The 21,077-nt window shown below is 36.8% G+C and overlaps 1 protein-coding gene across 6 annotated transcripts in view; it reads right to left on the reverse strand.

The window, feature by feature from the left end:
• Positions 1-21,077, reverse strand: part of LOC116167803 (transcription factor Sox-13-like) — a 275,850-nt gene that overhangs the window by 178,427 nt on the left and 76,346 nt on the right. The gene's annotated exons all lie outside the window — the stretch shown is intronic.

The following is a 21,077-nucleotide window of genomic DNA, read 5'->3' on the forward strand; positions in this document are numbered from 1 at the left end:
GTTTCGATTCAGCAAAGCATTGCTCCTAATAATTCAAATCTAAAATTGCTATTGCCACAGAACAAAGGTAACTCACTTTTTCTTAGTCCCACTACGCGATTTGAAGTAGAATCGATTATGAGAACATTGAATAATTCAACGGCCACTGGATACGATGATATTCCACCGAACGTTATAAAAGTTGTTGCTGGGTTAATTTCTGAACCTCTGTCTTACGCCATTAATGTATCCTTAGAAACAGGGGTGTTCCCTGAAGTGCTAAAAATTAGTAAAATTCGCCCTCTTTTAAATTCAAAAAATAAAAATAAAAATGACAATACTAACTATCGCCCAATTGCCATTTTGTCTATCTTCTCCAAAGTAATTGAGAAGGTGATGAAGAAGCGCATTATTGAGTACTTTCTTTTAAATAATCTTTTGTGCAAGCAACAACACGGATTCGTTCCGGGAAGTTCGACCAGTACCGCTCTCTCAGATCTAATGAAAAGTGTGATAAATGGGTTTCAGAGTCAGTTGTGGACGGCTAGTATTAATTGTGACTTGTCTAAGGCTTTCGACGTTATCGACCATTCCTTATTGTATGATAAACTGTTCCACTATGGGGTTAGAGGTAATGCTTTAAACTTAATAAAAACCTACCTAACCGATAGATCACAATTTGTGGAAATATCGCATACATCAAATGGCCGTACAATGTCATTTCAATCAGGTCGACATATTTTGTCATGTGGCGTTCCTCAAGGCTCTGTTTTGGGGCCCCTCCTATTTATTATTTATGTTAATGACCTGCCCCATAATATTGTAAATTTAGCAGCCTGCTGTGATGTGATGATGTACGCGGATGATACCAGTTTTGTCGTTACTGGAACGAGTATGAATAATCTTACCAATAATATTAAACAAGTTTTAGAGCAAGCTCGTCTCTGGTTCTCTGAAAATAGACTGCAAATAAACATAGAAAAATCAAACATTATCGTTTTTGGCAAATCACCAACATTACTTCATGAAATATATTTTGATAATCATAAAATTTCTTTGGTAAGCACATGTAAGATTTTAGGTCTCAATATTGATCGTGAACTAATTTGGCAAGAGCATAGCTCAGCTTTAACATCAAAACTAACAAAAGCGTTGTTTTCTCTTAGGCAATTAAAACGAGCGTGTCATCAAGAATCACTAAAGATGACATACTTCTCATACTTCGAATCTCACTTAAGATATGGTTTGTTATTTTGGGGAAATTCTAAATTTGTCATAAATATTTTCAAGCTGCAAAAGAGAGCACTTCGTGTATTAGTTGGTATAGGGCCTCGAGACTCGTGCCGCCCCCATTTTATGAAATTAAAAATACCAACTGTATATAACTTATTTATTTTCGAATGTGTAGTTTATGTACACTGTAATGTTCACTTGTTTAAACGTAACTCCGACTATCATGCTTACAGTACAAGACATTCCCAACTCATTAGAATACCAATAGCTAAATCTTCAATTATTAATAATTCACATATAGTAATAGCTGTGAAGATATACAATTGCATTCCTCAGGGTGTAAGGTCAATTCCTTCACTTGATTTGTTTAAAAAAACGCTAAGAATCCGACTTAATTCCTTTGTTTTTTATTCTTTAAAGGAATTCTTTGATATTTTCCAGGAGTTTACGTAGTTTAGTATTTATTAATTTTTAACTTTACATGTATATTTATATTTTCTTGTTGTTTGTTTACGCTTGTTTATAATGTTTGTAAATTTTTTGAATTATTCAACACCTCTCTGGTAAAGAATAAAAGTATCTATCTATCTATCTATCATTTTTTCAAAAACATATCTAAATTTAGGTACAAAAAATGCTATATCTTATTTACCATCCATTACTCACTAGTTATATTGCTATGTGCAATGGCAAACGGTCACTAAACCTGTCCAAGACACAGGTATTAACAAAATCTTTTATACGAAATGATTTATAATTTTTCCAACGCACCTCCAGCATCCGCCACAACTAAAAATCTCGATAAGTATTTTATTACTATTTGAATAAACCCAGCAGCCTTGATCCACTCCACAATTTCAAAGAATTATATTAAAAATTTATTTAATTTAATTAATCTATTTGAACACCAGGCCCTGGGTAGCAATAGAAAAATTTAGTATGAAAACTGGGCTGAAGTAATTTGGGCTCTATAAACAGAACATAGAACATTTACTGATGGAACAAATTTATTAGACAAAATCAATCAATACGACTGAAATAAAAATAGGCATTCAGGGCCAGAGGGATCGATTGAGACAATTAATTAAAGAAATATTAGTTGCTAATGTGAGTCACTTTATAGATACTTGTTAAATAATAATTAATCAGTAAGAATCTCTAAATTTAACTAAAATTTTACAATAGAAATCACGAATGCGTACGCGCTTTGTAACTTCGTAGCTGAATGTTATTTATGAAGCTCAATTTACGATAGACCCTCGTTATTAATGTCCGTAACGTGTCCTAAACCAGTTTTTTAACAAAACAAAGTCGCTAGCTTACGATCTTAAACATGTAAACTACTAACGTATGACTTGGGGCATAAACAGAATTCGGTTATGGGACTAAAGCAATGAAGGCGAAATAATTTACATTTCTAGCACGCCTGATTATGTTGTTCTAAAGGAATGCACATTTAACTTGTAAAGAAAACGTTCGGGAGGTAGCCATAACCGTTGATAGGGGAAAGATGTAAAAATGTGCAGTTTAGAAGCATTTTGTTAATCATATTCAGTGCGAATTCACTATAGGAATACTACCAGGTAAATTCTTTTCAATTAACATTCAATTAGAGATATAATATTTGCAAGTAGCTATCATCCTATAACAATCTGCGCGTGGTCTGATATTAATAAATGCAACAGATGGGGGCGTTTTTCATTTGCTGAACCTCGATTCTATGTTTGAAATCAAAAATTATAATAAGGTCGTAAGTCTGTCCTTCGATGCAGTCCTTATCGAATTCAGTAGCATTTGACCATAATTAGTTCAAATTATTTTGATGATAAGCTACGAAAGTCCGTACGCTTTCTAATTGCCGAGGAAGATAGTTTCTTCCATGGTGCATTTATTGCTAAATTTTTGTGTGGATTGTAAATGAAAAGAGTTTATTTCCAAAATGTTAATTATAGTATATTAAGTATGGAGAACGGTAAGGGATTTTTACCGTTCGAAGACAATTGTTTGGAGGAGGAGCGAAGCGACGACTCCAATTATTGTCTGAGAACGGTAACCCTTAACGTTCGACGTGCTTATAACATTTTTTGCGCGATCGAAATTAACATTATCCAACCAATATAACTATGCACTAAGAAATTAACGAGCAGAATAAATCGAAATGTTCGAAGTGGTATGGTGTACATCACTAGGCAACCAGTTTAAATGTCAAAATTGAAATTAATAATTTCATAAAAATGTGCATGTGTCTGATGTAGTTTACTAGCTTTGCACTTCCTTTATGACTTTATGAGCGTCTTGCTATAGGAAACAACAGCACAAATTGTACGTTTAATGTACCTAACAATAATTAAAGATTAAATGTAATGTCAGACTGTTGATTTTTAAAAAGGCGTCGGTAAGTATTTTTGCTGTTCTGTTTTTAGATCGGTAAGTAATTTTGGCGTCGTCGTAATCATAGCAACTGGTAAATTCTACGTACTGTCATGGAAACACCCATGGTAAATAGTCAGAAATGACCGATCGCGCAAAAAGGAATAAACTTAACGATTTACCTTGTCTCTGTGTTACTTCAAATAAAAGAACTGGCAGACGATCTCTTAGGTGGTCTGAATTTGGGAGAAAGTGAGTGGTATAATAAACAAGTGTATTTAAGTCAGGCTCACTACATTACCTTAAAGTGTTAATAATCCAAAATATCCGGCAGTGGACAAACACAAAACAAAAACTAACTGTGTTGCTTCTCGATCTCCACTTTTTTATTTGCATTTAAAATACGATTTAGACGACACTGACTTTGTTTGAATTACAGATGTAAAATTAGCTCTTTGATGGTGGTAAAACCTCGCTTTTTATCGCTAGATAAAAACAACCCTCCGACTAATCCTTTCTAAACTTCTCTTCTTTAATCTGACTTAAAACATTCTCTTAAATCTCTTTTTCTAACTTTCTTCAATTAAATAAGACATATTGTCTTTTCAAACAGTTTCGATAACGACAAAATTGCCCCACCACACACAAAACAATAAGCGGCTACGTTTCAACGTCCACCAAAAAAAAGAAACAAAACAACTATTAACGTCCACCAACAAAAAAGCCTTCCTCTGTTATTTAAAAATTTCCTTCCTCTGTTATTTAAAAATTTCATTAATGGCAGATTTGAAATATTTTCGAAACTGTCCCGCAAATTAATAAATTAGCTTCAAACAGTTTCTAGGTAGGAGTTGTCCGTTGCTATTACTGTACAGGTTAAGTACATGCTCAAACTGTACCAGTTGATTGACGAATTTTATATTACAGTTCTCCCTAAATCCTCTTTTTAGTACATTTTCCAACGAAGTTGGGTGCGCTATTGCAGTCACTTTCTCTGTCCGTCCGTCCGTCCGAGGCCTTAACTACTCCTACAGTTTCCAATATATTTAGTTCGTACTTTTTTAATTCGGTAGCTTATAGCTCTGGCACCTGAGAAAAATCTTGATGATTAATGTATATAAACTTTCTTATTTGTTAATATATTTTGTTAAAATTTTAACCACATATTATGATACTTCTAGTACAGGCAAACGTATTGCAAATTGGAAACATCAGATTAATGTGCGCATGGACAGGATGCGCAAATCAATTGTCTTTTTTATCGAGATATCATTTTGAAATTTTAATCACAGATGCTTCTGTTAAAGGCAAACATATCGCATATTGTAAATATTGGATGTCCGCATTGCGCCTTCTATGCGTATTTTGTGTAGTGCCGACTTCCTTATTTATGAACATATTTCTTTGAAATTTTAACCATAGATGCTTTCTACTTCTTTGATATTTTAACCACAAGGGCTGCTAGTAAATCGCATATGTGCGCTTGCGCAATGCCAACTTTCTTATTTATCGAGACATTTCTTTGAAATTTTAACCATAGCTACTTCTCGTAAAGAAAAACATAGCTCACATAGCTATGGCCTTTGGGAAGTATTGGCCAATGCATGGAAGATGCGCTAAAGTCGCTCACCTTAAGGGGAAAACCTTTTTGCTTGTTTAATGTAAAGTTTCAATTTTCATATAGAACTTTTTATTAATATTAATCTCAGTTGTGGCAGGAGCCTGGTAAAGTGAAAGGAGGCAGAAAAAGTAGTCAGGAAACTACCATTCTCATGGAAACTAAAATTTCCTGACATAAAGTAGGTATGAAAATTAAGGTTTCATGACGATTTCGGGAAAAATAATTTTTATGATTACTATTATAGACCATTCGCACCTTAGTATGCAGTATGGGGCTTATGGAGAAACAGTACATGCTTGCCAAACTTATTATAGGATCGATTACTGCACCGTAAAACGGTAGTTTAGACACTATTTATTACTTTTTAACCTAACCTCAGAAGTCAAAAAGGTAAATTAATAACAAGTTGTAATTGTTTGTCAAATGTGGCCGAGAACAGCTTGTATTTATTAAGTCCCCAAAAATTTACAAATGTACAGTATACATATTAGTCACTGGAATCGAATTGAAATTCATCGGAAGATGACTGCGACACTTGAATTATAAATTCTTCAACATCATCTTGAAGATAATCTGCTGCCCACATGCCATCTTCGATAGTTTTCACGTGATTGACATAATGTTGCCAATTTTGAACCGTAACTTGTGAATAACCCATTTTTATTAATTCTTCCATGTCCTTTATTTTAAATGTTTTGTTATTCATTTTGATATGATGTTTAACTTGAGCCCACACCATTTCAATGGGATTTAATTCACAATGGTATGGAGGTAAACGGAGAATCTCGTAACCTTTTTCTTGTGCAATAACATCAAGCTTATTTTTGTCGTAGTGATGCCGAACATGCGCAACAGAAGCCAGTAGGTCTCGTTTTAATGGATTTTCTTCAATCGGTACATTTTTCTCACGAAGCCAATCTATAATGTGTTCTTTTCTCCACGACATTGTTGGTATCTTCTCCAACTTTCTACTGTGGTACGAGGCATTGTCAATAACAATGACTGAATTCGGTGCCACATTTGGTAGAAGCTGTTCAAAAAACCACTTTTCATAAGTGTCTGCATCCATTTCGTTGTGTGCATCAGCAGTGTTCTTTTTGCAGAGAAAAGTCAGTTCCGCGCCCGGAATAAAACCATTATCACCACCAGCATGTACTAACGCAAAGCGAGGCCCTAGACCAGTGGGTGATTTTAAACCTGTACTGAGTCCTTTGATGAATGCCTGACGATTGCTTTCAACGGTGGTGTCATGCCACGCCCTGCTCACCGAATGACCAATGTTAACCCATGACTCATCCGTATACACAATATTTTTACCTAAAATATAAATATTATGTAATTTGCAATTAAATATAATAAAAAGATTAAGCACCTTCTTCTCTCAACTTCCTGATGCGACGTAGGTATTTATGTCTCCATCGTATAATATCATCCCGTTCAATAAGGATACTCTTGCGGCCAACCTTCTTAAATTCAAAACCCATATCTTTCAAGAGATTGAATAATGTGGTGCGTTTAAAGTTGGGTAGATCGTTATCGTCATTTACGGAAGCTAAGATGCTGTTCATAGTTGGTGGAATATTTGTAATGAAGAAGTTATGCACTTTACGTCGAATAACTGATTGCACATTTTCATCATACACATGAAGACGATCATTGCTTTGTTTCCCTTTTCTTTGCTTGCGTTTTTTCGGGCTTGATACACCTTCGTTTCCGTCTTCCTTTTTAATGGCATAGATGCTCCGTTCAGAACAACATAAAGCTTTACTTGCTTCTTTCACAGCTGCAGTAACGTTCATCGTTCCCGAGAAATAGTTCAGCACGTTGATAATGAGGTGTTTCTCCTTCCGGCTAAAACACTCTCCTTTATGGCGTTTCACGTTAGCAGATCCTGCTTCAGCTTCGGCTTCCATTTAATGGGATATTCTAAAAAGATGAAATCAAATAACGGTTCTACAAGAACACTCAAAGTTACCTTGTATATAAAGTACGAGATGGAGGCGTTCTTAAAAGAACGATTTTTAAAGCAATGAGACAATAAAATGTGTTAAATACGAAAGACAAAAACGAACCACACACGTAATGACAATACAAGAAGATTTGACGTTATATTTTGTTTTAAAGCTTAAATTCAATCATATGTAAGTTTGGCATCATTGCGGTAAGGAATAAGGATAGCGTTATTGAAGAATGACGCAAATTAGTAAAGGAGGGATATAGTCCATAAGACCCCATACTGCATACTAAGGTGCGAATGCTCTATAGTAAAAAATCAAAAAAATCACATTTGAAAAATGTCTTCCAAGTTTATATTCTCAAACTGTATCGGTTCGTAAAAGATAAGTGGGTTAGTAGCAAAACCTCCCCCAACCACACAATTTTTTCTTAACCTCAAGAAAAAAAAAAGAATCTCCCTAATTTCTTCCAAAGAGAATTAAGTACATATGCTCAAACTTTATTAGTCGATTTATTTTTCTTCAATACTTTACTGTGTGAGAATGTGAAGCACATTGCAGTATATAAGAGAGGGGTGGTGGCGCAACGTTCTTGAACGATCCTGGTAATCGCGCTTGATTAAAACAAGACGGCGATTTGCTTTATCTTCAGTCTATCGTACATAAATAACATTCAGTTATCAATATTCGATCTAAGTGTTCTACAGCGTGATGACCCTCGTTTGTAGGTCACAATCGGCATGCCATGAGTTCTTCAAGCAAGAGTGTAGCTAAATGGATCCCCTACAAACTTTTAAGTCAATTAAAATCGCCTTTGAGCTTGATATAATAGCGTGTCATTGCTGTATTGGTATTGTCAAAGCGTACATTATGTAATAATATGGTTAAGTTAGGGAGATGGCTATGTCAGGCCATGTATTTCAAATTGAGGATAATTATTGGATATCGGGCCGAATCTGATCCGCATAGTGTAAATTCCTTTAATCTGATCAATAAGCGGACTGGTTTTGTTGTGTACCGGGAGGAGATAATTTAATACGAGCTTATTTAAATTCGGCAAAAATGTAGGGATAAGACGTTAAGCCTTAAATAACAGCACAATTGCAAGAGATTGGAGAATACATCTGCATAACTTAGCATCCGATCGACGATATCATTGTCGCGTTTTTGCTTTGATTCTTTTTTGTAAACCGAACGGGTTTGGTTAATGAATATTTCTCGATACAAGACAAATGGATCGCCTTAATAGCTGAATAATCGCTTGGCTTCGTTTTGGTGCAACGGCGGAATGTGTGCAGTTGAAATAGTGCTCGGTCGTGCGATGGTGACACAAATAACGACCCCTAAATCCATTCGCGCTCTGAAGGGTCGTCACATAATTAGTCTACGTGCACTGACATACCTCATTAGTCCCACACACCACTTCCACAGGTTAAAGTTCATTATTGTCTTACGATCCGCGCTTATACCCTTAATTACGAAGTTCGTCAATTTGGTCGGCTCATTCTCATTTCCTACTCTCATCCATTACGCATCGGCTGACAGTCTGACACGTTTCAAGTAAGCTTTCAAAAAGTAATTTGTTCCAAGTACTACCGAAGAAAAACGCCAAAAAAGGATGCGTACCGCTTGTTTTAGTTTATGTAATTTCTAGAGTGTTCCGGGCCGCCTCGCAGTGCAATCTTTATCAGTTAACGTTGAATTATAGTCTGTCAAATGACTATCCGAATTTCAATTTTCAATAACAGTAGAGTGGTTCGAAGTGGAAAACTTTACATATGAGAAAAGACGGTCGAAGCGAGAGTTATGCTTGGGATTGTTATAACAAAACGATGTAAAACAAGCCGGAAGTAGTCCCTTGAGGCTCATACCCCGCTCCGAGCTCGTAGGAATGAAAGAGAACAGGCGTTCTTTGGCAGCAAAATACGAGTGCTTCGGGAATGCGGCTCGCCGAGAAATGATGCACACAGGGACGGCAATTTTTAAATAATTGACTGGAGTCCGGTAGAAAATGAATTACAGTTTGATCCCTCTATAATGTAGCTGATCTTACACTTACATAAGACGATCTAACCAACCCCAGAATATTACCGTGTCAAATTCTTTCCCGGCCCTGCTTTATGCGTCATACATTATACATGAATGTATCTCTTCAATATCAACTAAATTTGAAAAGTATACAGGTTAGCCACCGGGGATCGACCATTTACAACACGAAATCATAAATATGGGAATTTTTTGTAGAAAAATCATTACCGTTAATCTTGCATACCTTCCCGATACGTTCCCGATAGAAAATTGTCACCTTTATCTTCCTTATTCAAATATCCTGATAAATAATAATCTCCTGAATAATCTTTAGATAGAGGCACCCACTGCGAGATAAGCCGAGAAAGATTTACTTCGACCTTTGTCGAGATAAACAGTACCATTGATTAACCCGATGCGTCTGCCTTCTTGTCTTAATGGTCGATTCTACATGACCACCATCTAAAAAACTTATCCAATTGTTAAATTAAGATACCATAAGTTCTCGTCTTTATAGATGCTTTTAACATTTTTTTTCTAAACGCAAGATTATTATTATCTACACTTAATCTTTCTACCATTGCTTTTGATAACCTCAAATTTCTTACGAAATTAATACTCTGGAGCTTTCTTCATAAAGTCCCTAAGGTCGTAGGACTAGAATCAGATTATTATTTATTTTAATTTGTAATTTGTGCTAGTTATTAAGACAAATCCCAAATTATATTGATTGCAAGGAAATGTGCACATGACATCTGCCACTGCCACCACATCAAGTTTTTTTTGTTGTAATTATTGCTACCAGCTTTATAATTTGTACTAACTCTGAATTTTGCAAAGTTGTGAATCCAAATTTTGTGTTCAACATATCCTTTCCGATGAATGTTCTTTTTTTTAAATGGTTTAGTTAATCGTAATTAATAGTCGACCAATTGGCGGAGCAGAGCGATAATCTCAATAAAATTATAACAACTCTTTCCGGTACGAGGCCAACCAAACAATTCCCCTCACGAAACTGAAGCTCTCACTGGTGCACCCCACGGAAAGGCTGATGCAAGCAACCCAATAATCCCAATCAGCCCCCCCCCCCCATTTCTACGGTATCACCGGTCGCCATGACCACAATCAGCTTTGCCGAAGCTACCCCGAAACCGACATGGGGTTGAAATTAAAGATGTCGTCCTTGACAAGGCTCTAAAACAACTGAAAACTAATTGAAATTCGACTGACGTCGGGAGAAATTTCTGTGGTCAAAAATCTGCAAAAATTTCAGCTTTTTTTTCGATTTTTTTCCCAGTGTTGTCGAAACGGAGTCGCGCAGGAAGGTTATAGTTTGTAGAAACCAATTCATTTCGATGAGACCTTTAATTAGAATACCATGAAGGATAGAACGTGTATTTACACGCTCTCCCTCCACCATTTTCAAAATTTTGACATGACATCACTAGATGCATGTACATACAAATTCTGAAACAAATTAGTGGTCCCACATTTCTTTTAATTCTTAAAAAATGCGCTAAAAATGCTATTATTTTTAAAAATTACTATAAACACGAAACTTTAAATTAGTGTATCTCCTAAACTATACATGTTAGGGGGCCAAAATATCAAATTGAAGGTACTTTTATACACTACAGTTTTTAATAATGGATACGTAAGTATTACCGTTGGTGAGTTATTTTAAAAAAACCGAAAAAAGTAGATTTTTGACCACAGAAACTTCTCCCGACGTCAGTCGCATTGGCAAACTTGGATTTTTCTCTCTCTTTACTATTTACTTTACCTTTTGTAACCATTTAGCATGTTTACGTCTAATTTGACTGGACTAATAAAGGAAATAGGGTCTTTGAAGCCGCGCATTATACTCACAGAAGTTGATGCCGGCTATACCGATGAAATGCTCAGATATTTTTGGTAATTACGTTATAGACCAGCCTTCTCCCTTCAGGATTGTAGGCAATAGGAAATGCCGTTGCCCGTTGGGTGAACTGGGTACTAGAGACCAGTACGGGTCATTTCAAAACACTAATTGAAAAGGGTACGGTCAATTTAGACTTGGTTAAAATACGCGTCGAGAAACATGTACATGTGATGTGTTGCTTTAAATGCAATGTTTTCGGCCACACACAAGTTAGGTGTACGGAAAAAGATAAATTTAGGTAGGTAAGGAAAAGCCGCCTACTATTCAGTTCGCCCAAATAGCGCTTGACCACTCGGCGGGTTTAATATTGGTTCAAGATCTAGTCCCTTAGACAAAAATATGAAATATTAGGCGATGTCCCCACAAATGCAACCTACCCTGGTGCGTAAAGGGATTAAAAGGCATATTATTAGCACAATTTGCAATGGTTATTACTACGATGGTTTCAGTCGATACTAACTATGGACAAATTGTTGTTCTAAATATGTACATTGAGTCCCAACGGGATTGTACGATGGACTGAGACCTTGTACGTCAGTGTCTCTCGAGACATGAACGCGTTATAGGTGGCGACTTGAATGCTAGGCACCCTGCGTGAGAAGAACATCAATAATTCAATAAATTTTTGTCTTAAATTTTACCCGAAATCGTATTTTAATATAAAATTTCAATTTTCATATAGAACTTTTGATTAATGCCAATCTGTTAATTAACTCTAACCAGTTTTCTATCTAAACTCATTATTTATGGCTTCTGAAACAATTTTTTCACCAATTACCACTAGTAAGGTGTGGTACAATTTTACATCAAAAAACACTAAGCGAATTACTTACCTTATAAATGTCGTAAAGCCAAGTTATATGCGTCTTGAAAAATACTAGTTATATAAAACTTGAGACGAAAAACGCAAAATAAAGCAAATACTAGAAGCAAAGTGTAAACTAGTATCGCTAAACCGTGAACTGTCAAAACAGTATAATTAATAATTATACCACGGAGTGTATCGCGTCGTTTGGGAGGCTTTCTATTGGCCAGTTTGAAATTTAGCTTCAATATGGAGACCGAAACCAACGACCAATCAAAAACGAGATATATATTGTCGCCACTGTTCTACATTCAGAGGTTTACTTTCCCTGCGGAAACTGGTCAAGATTGAGTGCCTCCGAAGCCGTGTGGTCCCGACCAATAAGCCTATCTCAGTACTGGGTAAGGTGAGTGGTGCGCCGCTAGGTTAACGTTTTATATAGAGCGCTGGGGACAGCTTTCCCAGAATCATTTTGGTTTTAGGGAAGATAAGTCCGTCATTGCGTCGATAAACAAGCTTATAGATACGCTTGAGGTAAACAAACCAAGCGTGCTGGCTGCATTCGGCGGTAGTCACGCTGGATCTTAGAAACGGTTTCAACATGGGTTGGCACCCCTGCATCATAAGTAGACTGAGAGGAATAGGGATATCCAGAAATATCTTTCATATAACTAGCTTCCTGGAAAACCAAGCGATTGCTATGGATTTTGGAAATATTCCCCTCTCGCGTGGCTGTCCGCAAGGGTCGTGTCTAGGACCGATCCTGTGGATAGCCGCCGTTGAATCTCACGCTAGTATCAACCACGGCCATTGCATTTGCGGATGGGGATCACTTCAGCCAAAAAGACCGAGGCGGGCTAGCGTTGCGAAGCATGGTTATATGAACAACATTACGAGTACAATAACGACAAAATGGAATACATGTTCGTCCCGGAAACTAGCGTTTTGCGTCCTCCACAACTCGAACTGGGAGGCGGCCGGATTAGACCCTCCTCCAACATTAAGCACTTAGGTACCATTCTGAACCCGAAATCTTCATTTATTGACCATGTCAAAATGAGAAAATGGCAGAGATGTCGGACCGATTGTTAAGTATCTCCGGAAAAGACTGGTGAGCGACCCAGAGTGTGCGCAAAACAGGTACATGCGTTAAAACAGACCATTTTGTAGGGCGCAGAGGTACGGGCCAAACGTATCCATGAAATTTACATAGCACTGGAGGGCATCCATGTAGTGTAGAGAGAGAACCAAAGACTCCACACGGCGGAAAGGGCTCTTTTGGCATCCCAGTTTAACATGAAACTGCCACGAATATACATAGACGGTTCAAAAACGAGCGAATTCACAAAGACGGCCATGGTGGCCATAATGGACACACAAAATATATAGTTCTAAAAGATATATGGAGAATCGAAATGTTGCTTGGGCTAAACACAATCGTGCCGCGGTTGCGCTGCCCGCAAATCTTCATCCCCAGCTAAAGTTCCACAAGTCTAACGTATTCTATCGATCATTTCTCGTCGTCAGTCGCTCTCGATAAACAATGTTTTTAATACGGGTCCTAAAGTAATGGTCCATTGCCTTTAAATGTGGTGAGCGACCTGGAAACCCTGCCGGTTCCTATCCACCGCTGTGGGAACAAGTCATTAAGAGTGTGTGGAGCTACTAGGGAGTAATGAGTACGCCTATCATCCTGTTGTAACCACATTCCTGCTCGTGTCTTTAGCGGAATGTGTTCTAACAATTTCTGGAGCTCACTTTGCAGAAAATCAACGTACATGACACCATTAAGTGGTTTATTGAAAAAATATAGGCCATGATACGATTCCCAACGATGTGTTCACGCTACAAATATGCTGATTGTCCATTTACCGTAACCAATGTGGATTTTGTTGTGACCAGAAATGGGCGTTGTGGATATTGACTTCCCCAAACGTCGTTTCATCCGTCGATAACATGCGGCGAAGGGACATTGGTTTTTTTTTGTATTTCTCAATTCTGGAAGTCACTAACTTTGTGGTTCAATGGTAGAGCGTTGGGCCCCTAAATCCGGAGGTCGGGTGTTCGAACCTCGGCTGAGGTAAGAATTTTTCACCTGTGACAGAGATGGGAATTTCCTTAGACCAGTTTCAAGCATTCTGCCGGCTACTTCGAATTAGGTTTTCCTGCAGTTTTCCTAATTCGTAAGGTAAATACCGGAGTAGTATAGAACAACTTAAGACCTCCTGCAGAGGCACCTCTAAAAAGCATTATGCGGGTCACTCTGTAATTGGGCGCAAGCCTGTTGAGGTCCCATAACAAGAGAGGAATAATAAATAAATAAGTCATGTTCGCCTAATGCTTGATGCAACTGGATGTGATATGGATGAAAAGAGTTGTCGTTCAAAATCCTCCATACGATAAACCACGCGCTGCCGCTCAGAAGCGTTAAACTTGCAAATTGTTCATAAATGTTCAAAACTTTTCAAGCAAAAGTTGTTTCTTTTAAATAAAAATTACCATTTCCGGTATCTTCCGAAAACCGAAAATATCAAAATTGGTTTCTCCATATAGCTTTTAGTTATTACTAGTTTATTTCAACTTCCTTCCGTAGGTACTATAACGGAAAAAACGGTTGGCACGGGTGGTCTGAAACACCCAATTTATTACAATATAGGTAAGAGTGTTACATTTTACCGCCCATAAATGAATTCCCGACTAGCTCGCCTTATTAACTGGTTCTGACACCCTTTACTCTGTAATATTTGGACTCCTTAAGGCTGCTTTACACGATGCAAGTAACTCGTACCAGTTGCTAAAACCGAGTACGACTCTTAAGCCTCAGTTACACGAGAATAGTAACTCGTGCGAGCCACTAAAACCGAGTACTCGCACGAGTAGACCTTCTAGTCTGGTACAATTTACACGGTATTAGTAATTGCTTTCAAGTAGCCAATTCCAGTGGCGTTGATTTTCGTGTAAAATGAATGGTAGAAAGCGTGTTTTTCTAGCTAAAAAGTTTAAACAAGCTTTGAAAATGTCGATAAAATTATTATGTGAGAATCTGGTAGCAATTTTGGAAGATGTCTTAATTTCTACTCGACTGTCCGTCTTTTTTCACTAGAAACACTATGTTACACGAGGGAAGTAATGGAAGATAGTAAAGTAGAGGGGGCAACTCGTTCTACTAAATAGAAACTGTTTCTATTCACTCGACTGGAACACTTGCTGGAACGAGTACTAGAAACCAGTACTGGAATGGTTGTTTACATGATACTTACAGCACTCGGTTTTAGTGGCTCGCACGAGTTACTATTCTCGTGTAACTGAGGCTGTATGGTGCTGCCATTCTAGTACTCGAGTAGAGCGCCGATGTGAGTCGAGTATATATGAAAAGCAATCCTATTTACTGGTGGAAGTACTCTGTTTTAGCAACTCGTACTAGTTACTAGCGTCGTGTAAAGCCGCCTTTACCTTGTTTATCTGAAAACTCAAAAATGTAACTGCTTGTAACTGAATAATAATGCGTTCGTATATTGCAAGTTTAATCTGCATTCAATTGCCGCCGAATGATAAAAAATTTTCCGCGAATGCCCAAAAAACACCGTTTCACATGTTCCAATTTGACTTTTATCCTTTAAAACTACTCAAATTGAGATGGTGAAGAACAAGTAAAAAGCTTCTCTGCTCATCAATGACACATCCTTCAATCGTTCGACATATAATAATTTGAAGAGTCACTAAGAATGTGCAATCAATAATTTTTCAAATTTACAGAAAGAGCTAAAGTTATACACTTGACAGTGCTTCAGTATTTATGGTTTTAGTAAATGAATTTAAATTCCTTCTACGTTCTTTTCACATGGTCTTACCTAATTTAAGCGTATAATATAAAGTGTTCTGAAGAACAATTTTCTATAAGTAGATATATAAATTTCACGCCCAAGAACAATTTTTATATGACACTAATAGCAATAAGTTATAAGTGGAACGTTAGAAAATAATCAAAAAGTTCACAAGTGCTACAATTAATGGATTTCCATTTAAAATTTAATTATTTTTCTAATATTCGAATGTAAATAATTTACACTTGAATGTTTGATTTCAGCACCGTTTAACCGAAAGTTTCTTAATGACATAGATCCAGTTTTATGTTATGGACGGAAAACGGTATACCGATGACAGTGCTTCACGTTTTGACTGCGCTCGTTAACTGTACAACCGCAAAGAGAACGATTTAGGTAAATACTGCCATAACAATCATGGCACTTATTCCATTTTAGATCGAGCTTCTTGATGGTCACATTACCCCTTATGTGTGTACATTAAGGAAACTCGTGAAATAAAATTGGTAGTAAGATATATGCCAAGATTTTAAATGACCACACGGAAAGCTGTTCCAAGTAGGAGGATACTTAATGTCGATGACTTGGATACTTTTATTGGACCAGTTTATTGAGAAGGTAACCTGCGTTTATCGCATCAAATTTTATACGTACTTTTTTTTACGTTATCGAATAATACGTTTGCATTAAAATTGAATGCAAAGATTAAATTTTATTTTAGTTACAAGAGCTTTTACCTTCGGTCTCCATTTAGCGAGGTCGAATTGCTTTTTTTCTGACGTACGATGGAACTCAAATTACAAGGTGTGTATTGAACGTAATTATAACTTTCTTTTAGTAGTAGGTGATATGAAACTAACAATCCAAAACCATGCAAGTCACGGAGCAAACAAGCTAAACGGTCGGAAGTCAAATGAACGATGGCCTTAAGGTAACTATGGCAAACCATTTTATTAATCTCTAATTCCCCTGTTGTATAATTGCTACAACGCTCGGTAGCATTTGTTAGACCATACGGAAAATTAAATGAGGTGTAATTTAATTATTGTAGTTGATTTTACATTATAGTCCAGTCATTCCATGTTCAGCTCATTCTATGCCAAAAAAGGGCAAATACAATTTTTTCGGAAATGTGTGGTTAAAGCTCCTCTGATGATTGTGTAATGTCCCGAGCGTTTTTCTTATGAAAATCCAAAATTATCTACAAATTTGTGTCGATACATTTTTTTCAAAAAACGCATCGTTTTCCAGATACAGGTTCTTGAAAGTGAGTAATTTTCAAAAAACTCGCACGTTTTCGATTGAATTCTTTCTATTCGCTTTTGACGTACAAGTGGATGGTTGTAGGAAATTAAAGTTCCTTCAACATTGACGTGTGTGGTGTATTGCCTCCTTGGCTACCTCACTGGAAAACGTAATGTAATCACCACCCCCCAAGCCGACAAGAGCATCCATATTTAAACAAAAGGTCAGGATCAGTATAGATGACCGTCACTATACAAGTAGAAACAGTTTAATAATAGATAAATTCGAAATATTCGCAGCCCTTTTTGTTTGGAACAAAATCCTGTTTGATCTACCCCCGCCCTTCTCCCCATTACTCCAAATTCAAATTTTAGACTCCGCTTCAGTAGGAATCTAAAATTATTACAGGGCGACGGAGATAATCCGGATTTAGTCCTCCCCTCTCCACACACCGCTGTCATTGACTTTCACTTTCTGTTACCAGCAAATTAGGAGACGGTGCTCCCCCCTCACTGCTCTCTTAGTTTACTTACGTCCAAATATTATGTAGTGTTGTGTAAACAACGTCATATTTCAATCTAAACATCCTGTATATGAGAATATTTCAATTTATTTAGTGTAAATGTGGGAGATTATTTTACGAATAAGCACAAAGTTGGTTTATTGTATTTGAATTTGTTATCTCAGCGTAAATATTGTTAGAATTGCTTGTAATTATTTTCTTGCTTATTCAATATAGATAAGATGCTTTAAGTTACACACATCTGGTCGTTTGCGATAAGAAGTTCTTATCGGACGACATTTAATTAGCGCACGTGTTCTTATTGCTGTTAGAAGAGAAGGTGTTTCAAAGAATTGCGGATTATTTTTACTGTCGCGGAGAGGAGATTATTTTATAGTGGAAGTGGGTTTCCCGTAAATCCTGGAATCAACATAAAAACGAGGCTTCTGCTAGCTGTAACGTTTTCGCGACGGTAAAAGAGTTTACGGTAAATCTCGAGCAGTTTGCCCATGTTGTTTTTGTTGAAGGCGCAGTGCGTCGGTTTGGAAATAAAGTGTGCAGAAGAAGTTAAGTTATCGTCATGTGATTTTTTAAAAGTTTGTGGAAAGTTTTTGGAACGGTTTGTCCGTATTCAGAAAAGGTTAGTTAGAGTGTGACTAAAGTAAGCAGTTGTCTGTTTAATGAAAGGTAAAAATTTCTACCGTCCGAGCAGTCACCGAATATATTTCTCATTTCATTTATCAAGAATCGAGTCGAAGTTTCCTGAAGCGAGTCAGCGAGTGTTTTTGTATCTATCGCAAACCTTTTTACGAGCATATTATTTGAACTATAAGAAAAAAAATGTAAGTAACTTTAAGATTTCCTAATTTATTTGTTGACTGTCTGCATTCCGGTTATTTTGTCCAAAACAAGCTTCGTAAGCTTTTCAGGGATTTTGTTCTAATTGTTTCGTGTGCTTTGGAATAAATTTTGCCATTGTCAATGAATTAATTAATTGTGTGTTTATTCAAACTCATTGTGCGACCCGGATAGTTTCCATGCCAGATTTTATTGGTGTTCAAGATTTATTTCAGGTGTTGATCAAAATGTATTTAATATCCGATAATATATTTGAACCCCAGAACGGTTATAATTTTACGAATGTGTAAATTGTAAGGGTCTAGAAAGTATTGAGCAGCTGTTGGAAAAGAGGTGGTCCAGTATCCTCCCCCAATTTTTAACGCATTTTTTAAGAATAAAAAAAATGTGCTGTCTGTCTGTCCTTCCACTTCTACTTTTAAGGGAATTCTCCCAGTGTCAGAGATATTTTTCGCAGTAAGTAGCCTATGCCTTGAAGGTGTGCCAGACGACTTTCAAATTGTGTTGTCTTAAAGTGGGACTCTTCCATGAATTATTTCCCTAGATACTGATCCTGAACGTCAAAAGAAAGAAAAACCATCGGAAGAGCATCCTAAAGGGCAAGTGGCAACGTCTGAAAGAGACGCGTCTACTGGTGATGTAATATTTTGGGGAATTTCTTTAAGGGCTTGATTCTTCTTGCATTATATAGCGTGAATTTTGAATATGTTCCAGGCGGCCTTTACATGTTTATGGTCAAAGAGCACTCTCCCCTCTCCCTTTAATCATCTACCAAGAAGGAACATCAATAAATATAACATGCTTATAAGTTTATAACCCAATTATTTACTACGTTATTTCGGTTTGAAAAGTGTACAATTTATACTTGTTTAAATCTTAATATACAGTGTGTTCGAGATAACAGGGTCACCTCAATATCTCTTTTATTTGGTGAGATACGAAAAATTTGTTGAATATAATTTTAGGTGTGCCATTACGATCTATCCGATCGCAGATTCAAACTTCCGGTCTCACTTCGGGTTTGACGGAAGAACTCAAGAATGGCTGGAACGATTCTTATTATCTTTGATGTGTTAGATTCGTCTTCGTCTCGAATAACAGAATAACTATTAAAATATCGAAAAAAATATAAAGAACATTATTATATTATATTAAAGTAAATAAGAGAACTAATGGAAACAACCGTAAAATCAAATGAATGTTTACAGTCTTAGCAACTGTCAAATTAAAAAATGATTGGTATAGGTTATTTTGTATAACTTAACATCAAACATGTGCAGCAGTATAACAAAAAAAACATCCTCTTGGCTGTAATCCTGCATGAGGGTGCAGATTTGTTATTTTTGCTAGTGATTCAAATACTCGGTAAATCATGGGAATGTGTAGAAATACTTATTACGTCCACAAATGAGATCCAAATTATAGCCAATCAGAGAAGACACAAAGGCTAATTTTTAGGTTAAAATAAACTTGAAGATGTTCTGAACACAAGTCTTTACGGGATTTGAAATGTGCACAGTGTGATTTTGCAACACATCACCAGCATGTTCTGAAACGGCATCTCTTAACTCACAAAACCACAAAGGATTTAAAATGTGCACACTGTAAAAAAAATGTTAGACAATGTCAATGTACCCACATACTGGGGTGTTTTTAAAAAAAGTCGGATATTTTATAGATAGATAGTTACGTTTTGGGCACTCAAAGTCGACTACCCCTCGAAGACGCGCGCCTTGCAACAGGTGGTTAATTACATCCCAAGGAAAAAAATCAAAATCCGCCACACAGGACCTGTGTGCGTTTACAAAATCTTTCCGACGGACACCAATTTGGAAACAATCGGACCAAAACTGTAGAAGGGAAAAAACTGAAAAATCTCCAGGTTAGTAGTACACCACGCTCGGGGATGGCGCCCAGAAGTCGCCGACCCCACATCATGTAGCCCCGTTTCTAAAGTTGTTAATTACGCGACCCTGATTGTTAGATGTACACTCCTAGTCTTTCTACAAGCGTTCGTTTACTTGGCCTGAATTTGCCGCCATCCAGCCAGCCAGCCAGCCAAAGTGAGATTAAAAGCTCCCTTTTTACAAATAAATTAGCAAAAAACCATGGAGTAACGTGATTCATTTGCTGTATTTACGTGGTAAACAATAATTTGAGTTTAACCAAACTTTCTTCACGGGGGTATTTTTTATAGCAAACTCGATACTGCTATCCACGTACGAAACCGCGCTCGTGCACTGTATCCTCTTAAATAAAACATCAAAGGGAGATCTGACTACTACTACTAATTGGAAAGTCTTGAGGAAATTATTAAGGAAGCAGTGATTTTTATATGGCTATACTTTGTGTTTTTGTTTTTAGGTGCGTGGAATTTCAGCTAAGGTTGCTTTTACCAATTTGACTCACTATACGGTCTCAAAGTTTCATTCGGCGAGAGACTTTCTTGATCGTAGCCCAGAAATTTACCCAACTGTCGAAATCTGATCGCCTGAAGAAATTCTTCCTCTACAAACTAACAAACTATTCCTGTCTTCGAGAAAATCTTGAAAGGAAATGAGAAAATCAGAGAAAAGCTTGAAAAATAAAAAAAAGACCTGAAGGAAATCTTTGAGAAATCACAGTGCACAAATGTTTCCATTGTCATACGAATAAAGTTGTACAAAAAACCAATCGCAATTGTTATTCTTCCCCTCTATTTGCTAAGATATACTAGGACTCGATTAAATTTTTTTG

The sequence above is a fragment of the Photinus pyralis genome, unplaced genomic scaffold, assembly GCF_008802855.1.
Source record: "Photinus pyralis isolate 1611_PpyrPB1 unplaced genomic scaffold, Ppyr1.3 Ppyr1.4_LG4, whole genome shotgun sequence".
Classification (NCBI taxonomy): domain Eukaryota; kingdom Metazoa; phylum Arthropoda; class Insecta; order Coleoptera; family Lampyridae; genus Photinus; species Photinus pyralis.